Consider the following 6,623-nt stretch of genomic DNA (forward strand, 5'->3'; position numbering starts at 1 on the left):
GCATAGGAAAGGCTGAAATCCCACACTTTGGGATCCGCAGGAGAACCCTTAACTCCTGGTGCGTGGGAAGAGGGCAGCGAGGTGGGGCTCCAGGTCTGGACATCTGGAGACTTGGTTTCCGACCCCTGCCCACCCTGTTAGCCCCAAGGCGACCTTGGTCCTGTCACTTCACTTCTCTAGGCCTCAGTTTCCTCATCTTTAAAATGGGGATCATAATAATCCTCACTTAACAGGGCCCATATAAGGATTAAATCAATGTGAAAATGTATTGTAAAGTGTAAATCCGTACTCTATGGAAATAATCACTTTAGCTTCCTGGAGTAGCTACTGTTAAGAGCAGCCCCATTTTACAGAAGGGAAAATTTGGATATAGGTCTAACTGGCCTAGATCACACATTTATGAGTGGGGCGGACCTTGGATTCAAACCCAGGCCTGTTTGACACCAGTGCCTGAACACTGAACCATTCTGTTAGACACCTGACAAATACAGAGGTAAAATGTGATTGTTATCAGAAAAATCCCACCACATTGCACTGCTCAGCCAGCCCTCATGCCTGCCCTTGGCTTCATCCTCCACTGCTAACTGGGATGTGTTGGGTAATATAAGTAGATAGGGCCATACTGGTGTAGACTCCTGCACTTTCAGGTAAAACCCTCCACAGAAGATACCATAAAGAAAGAAAAAGAGGCCGGGCATGGTGGCTCACGCCTGTAGTCCTAGCTCTCTGGGAGGCTGAGGCGAGCGGATTACTCGAGTTCAGGAGTTCGAAACCAGCCTGAGCAAGAGCAAGACTCCGTCTCTACTATAAATGGAAAGAAATTAATTGGCCAACTAAAAATATATACAAAAAATTAGCCAGGCATGGTGGCACATGCCTGTAGTCCCAGCTACTCGGGAGGCTGAGGCAGGAGGATCGCTTGAGCCCAGGAGTTTGAGGTTGTTGTGAGCTAGGCTGATGCCATGGCACTCGCTCTAGCCTGGGCAACAAATCGAGACTCTGTCTCAAAAAAGAAAGAAAGAAAGAAAGAAAGAGAGAGAGAGAGAGAGAGAGAGAGAGAAAGAAAAAGAAACCTCAGAAGAAAACAACATGCACACCCAAATTGTGGGTACAAAGAGGTGGGAAAAAAAAGAAAAGAGAAAAAAGAAAGATTGAAAAATCTTTTTTTTTGAGACAGAGTCTCGCTTTGTTGCCCAGGCTAGAGTGAGTGCCGTGGCATCAGCCTAGCTCACAGCAACCTCAAACTCCTGGGCTCAAGCAATCCTGCTGCCTCAGCCTCCCAAGTAGCTGGAACTACAGGCATGCGCCACCATGCCCGGCTAATTTTTTCTATATATATTATTAGTTGGCCAATTAATTTCTTTTCTATTTATAATAGAGACGGGTCTCGCTCTTGCTCAGGCTGGTCTCGAACTCCTGACCTCGAGCAATCCGCCCACCTTGGCCTCCCAGAGTGCTAGGATTACAGGTGTGAGCCACCGCGCCCAGCCTTAAAAAGTCTTTTTTTAAATTTGAAAAGAAAAATTAAAAAAAGAAAACAACATACACAAGTTGTCCACAGCAAACTCATGTTCACAAATAACCAGAGACAAACCCAAGTGTCCAACAATAGAGGAAAGACCATTGAGGCCACTTATGATACATATTAATATATGCATATGTCCCTATAACCCATAGGTGTGATTTATTCACTGTTTGGCATGTGTTTGCACATGAGCTGAGTGACTTATATACATTGTCATTTAAACCTCACATAAATCCTGCACAGCCTGTATATTATCTACATTTTATAGATGAGGAAATTGAGACATCACTAGTAAGAACAGACCTCTATTTTAACCTGGGTCTGTCTGACTTCCAAGCTCATATCTCTCCCACTCCTTTCTGCAGCACACATAGCAGCAGGGGATATTTTACAATTCATTCATTCAACAGATATTTATTGAACATCCACTATGTGCCAGACACAGTGCTAGACGTAGGAGTTCAGTTGTAAACAAGACAGACAGGGTCTCACCTCACAGAGCACACAGTCCACTGGAAGACAGCATCCCACAGTGGTTAGTTTTAAGAGTATGGGCTTTGAATCTGATTTCCCACATTTAAATTCTTACTGTGTCACTTTCTGTGTGGTCTTGAATACCTTATTTAACTCTTAAGCTTCCATTTCTTAATCTATAAAATGGGGATATTATGAGGAATAAATAAAATATTGCTGGTAAACTGCTTAATACAATTCCTGTACATAGTAAGCATCCAAAAACATGAATTGGGCCGGGCGCGGTGGCTAAAAAAAAAAAAGAATTGTTAAAAAAGAAAAAATATATATACATATATATATATATATAAATTGTAATTATCTTGGAAAACAGGATCAATCAAATAGATTTAATTTCACAGGTACTAAATGTAAGAAATAGAAAAATATTCGTTCCTAACACTCCAAAAAAAGAAGAAAAAAAAAACTTGAAAAAGAGAAGGAAAGAAAGAAATAGCTTTAATTTACAGTGGTGTCAAAACAACGGAGACACAAGTAAAAATTAAAAACAACAAACACCCTGGCATATGCATGACATATATTTGACACTCAAGAAATATATGGAAGAAAGAAAGGGGGATAGGAAGGAAAGAAGGAAGGAAAGGAAGGAGGGAGGGAATTTACCATTGTATATATGTATTGATATGTTAAAAGTATAACTGTGTCCTGGCATGGTGGCTCACACCTGTAATCCCAGCACTTTGGGAAGCTGAGGTGGGAGGATTGCTTGAGTCCAGGAGTTTGAGACCAGCCTAGGCAACATAGCAAGACCTCATCTCTACAAAAAAAGTAAGAAAAATTATCTGGGTGTGATGGCACATCCCTGTAGTCCCAGCTACTCAGGAAGCTAAGACAGAAGGATTGCTTGAACCCAAGAGTTCAAGGTTGCAGTAAGATATGATCACACTATTGTACTCCAGCCTAGGCAACAGAGTAAGACCCTGTCTCTATGAGGAAAAAAAAAATTTTTTTTTTGAGATAGAGTCTTGCTTTGTTGCCCAGGCTAGAGTGAGTGCCATGGCGTCAGCCTAGCTCACAGCAACCTCAAACTCCTGGGCTCAAGCAATCCTTCTGCTTCAGCCTCCTGAGTAGCTGGGACTACAGGCATGCGCCACCATGCCTGGCTAACTTTTTCTATATATATTAGTTGGCCAATTAATTTCTTTCTATTTATAGTAGAGATGGGGTCTCGCTCTTGCTCAGGCTGGTTTTGAACTCCTAACCTCGAGCAATCCGCCTGCCTCAGCCTCCCAGAGTGCTAGGATTACAGGTGTGAGCCACTGCGCCCAGCCTAGGAGGAAAAAAAATTAAAAAAATATATATATAACTGTGCTTAAAGGTTGTAGGGCAGCCTGAGAAATTTAGGGTAAGCACTTGTGATAAAAACAACTACATCCTACTTGGCTTCTGGAAACTTCACTTCAGTGGTAGACAGAAAGGGGAGGAGAGATCAGGCAGGAGGCAAGAGACCAGCAGGAAGTGAGGCTCCTTTCCCAACAAAAGCCTGGAAGCAGATCCTTAAAAGTCTCCCCACGTACTGCCCTGCTTAAGAAAGACTTAATGAGGCCCAGTCAAACTTTCTGAGAAAGAGCCCTGCTAGAGAGTTCCTCCCCTGGGGGACTGTTTTCTGTGGCTATAATGGGAGAGAAGGAGGGAAAGGGGTGACATATGCAAAGGGGCTAGCAGAGAAAGATGTAGAGCTAGAGGAAACAGCACTGTATGTGTGCATGTGTGTGTGTGAAGATGTGTGTGTGTTGTATGTGTGTGTGTGTGCACATCCGTGATCACACGGTATGGGCAGTGCGAGCCACCTGTAGCTGCCCCCCAGGAACCCTGTGGCTGGAGGAATGCTCTACGCCTCCACTGTGGTCAGCTGATGCCGCACACACACAGGCCTGGCTCCCCACCAAACCCCAGGCAGAGCTCCCACAGGAAGCCGGCTCATTCCCAGGGGATAAGAAAGGGGGCAGGGAAAAGGAAGGCGAGAGGGGAGCATCCCAGCCCACTAAACGGCCTATAAACTCAAGCCTTGGACCAAGGGCCTGGTGTCCTAGTCATACAGAGGCCCCTCTGCATGGGTTCCAGGTCAGGGACCAGGGATTCCTATATCCTGGCCTCCCAGGCCCAGTGATGGCAGTAACAATGAAGGTTAACATGACCAGGTGTTTAACATAAATGAGAACTTTCTGTGGATCATGTTGTTTAACCCTTAACGTAATCCTAGGAAATAGGTCCTATTATAGTATCCCCATTAGGCAGATGAAGAAACCGAGGCTCTGAGATATGAAGTAATAAGCCCAGGCAGTCTGGCACCACAGTTCACTGTGACATTGTACTGTGCCCTGGGAGGTGTTTGTATCTTAGTGGAACACAGGAGGCTTCCAAAGTAGTCTAAGGCTCTGAAGCACCCTGTGGGATGGAAACCAAGCCAGGTACTTTCCTTATATGTCACCTTTTAATCCTCATTGTAGCCTTGTGAGGCAGTCATTATCATAGCCATTTTGCAGAGAAGGAAACAAAGGCTCGGAGAGGGCAAGTTATTTGTCCAAGGTCACACAGCTAATAAATGGCAGAGCCCAGATATGAACGAGGTTATTTATGATTTCAAAACCTTGACCCCTTCTACTAGGCTACCCTGGAATACTAGTTAGAATTAGACTTAAGGCTAGGTGGAGTGGTAATCCTAGCACTCTGGGAGGCTGAGGCTGAATGATCACTTGAGCTCAGGAGTTCAAGACCAGCCTGAGCAACAGCAAGACCCATCTCTACTAAAAATAGAAAAAATTAGCCAGGTGTGGTGGTGCATGCCTTGTAGTGTCAGCTACTGGGGAGGCTGAGGCAGGAGGATCACTGAGCCCAGGAATTTGAGGTTGCAGTGAGCTAGGTTGATGCCACAGTACTCTAGCCTAGGTGACAGAGTGAGACTCTGTCTCAAAGAAAAGAAAGAAAATATTTTTCTTTTCTTTTTTTCCTATACATTTGCATAGGTAGTAACATAAATTCTTAGCATGAGATTTTTAATTCCCAGAAGTAGTATAAATATAGATTGCAATCTCATGTGAGGTTACAGATTCTCAGAGATTTTTTTCCTTCTATACCTACATTATAGATGGATAGATTTTTCTTGCTGGTGCCCTCTGTAGGATTTTCCAGTCCACTCTTTCAATGAGGGCATAGCCCTTCCAGGCTCCGGCTAACAGGTTTGATTACATCACTGCACTCCAGCCTGGGTGACAGAGTAAGACCCTATCTCTAAAATAAATAAATAAAATTTTAATAATCAAAACACATTTTAAAAGAAGTTATCATAGGCTGGGCCTGGTGGCGCATGCCTGTAATCCCAGCTACTTGAGAAGCTGAGGCTGGAGGATCACTTGAGCCCAGGAGTTTGAGGTTGCTGTGAGCTAGGCTGACGCCACTCAGCACTCTAGTCCTGGCAACAGAGCAAGACTCTGCCTCAAAAAAAAAAAGGGGGAGTTATTATATATGATCCAGCAATTCCACTCTGGGGTATATTTTTCATTTATTAATACAAATTTATATAGTGGCATATGCTGTGGGAGAAATCAGAAATTCATAACATACAAATTGTTATAGGAAATACAAATCATTTGAGAGTCAAGAAATCAAGCTGTAGCATTTTGGGAGACTGAGGAAGGAGGATCACCAGGAGTTCAAGACCAGCCTGAGCAACGTGTTAAGACCTCCCGTCTCTAAAAAAATTGGAAAAATAATCCAGGCATGGTGGCATGGGTCTGTAGTCGCAGCTATTCAGGAAGCTGGGGTGGGGGGCCAGAGGACCACTTGAACCCAGGAGCTTGAGGTTGCAGTGCGCTATGATGATGCCACTGCACTCTAGCCTGGGCAACAGAGCGAGACCCTGTCTGGAAAGAAGGAAGGAAGGAAAGAAGGAAGGAAGGAAGGAAGGAAGGAAGGAAGGAAGGAAGGAAGGAAGGAAGGAAGGAAGGAAGGAAGGAAGGAAGGAAAAGGAAGAAAGGAAGAAAAAATTAGGCTGGCAGATATTTACCTCAGAGAAATAAAAATATCATCCACACAAAAACTTTTACATGAATGCTCATAGCAACATTATTATTATAGCACTCAAAAGGTGAAAATAGGCTGGGCACAGTGGCTCATGCCTGTAATCCTAGCACTCTGGGAGGCTGAGGTGGGTGGATCACTCGAGGTCAGGAATTCGAAACCAGTCTGAGCAAGAGCAAGACCCCGTCTCTACTATAAATAGAAAGAAATTAATTGACCAACTAATACATATAGAAAAAATTAGCCGGGCATGGTGGCACATGCCTGTAGTCCCAGCTACTCGGGAGGCTGAGGCAGGAGGATTGCTTAAGCCCAGGAGATTGAGGTTGCTGTGAGCTAGGCTGATGCCACGGCACTCACTCTAGCCTGGGCAACAGAGTGAGACTCTGTCTAAAAAAAAAAAAAAAATAAATAGCCGGGCGCGGTGGCTCACGCCTGTAATCCTAGCTCTTGGGAGGCCGAGGCGGGCGGATTGCTCAAGGTCAGGAGTTCAAAACCAGCCTGAGCAAGAGCGAGACCCCATCTCTACTATAAATAGAAAGAA

The sequence above is a fragment of the Microcebus murinus genome, chromosome 16 (genome assembly GCF_040939455.1).
Source record: "Microcebus murinus isolate Inina chromosome 16, M.murinus_Inina_mat1.0, whole genome shotgun sequence".
In the NCBI taxonomy this organism is placed as follows: Eukaryota; Metazoa; Chordata; class Mammalia; order Primates; family Cheirogaleidae; genus Microcebus; species Microcebus murinus.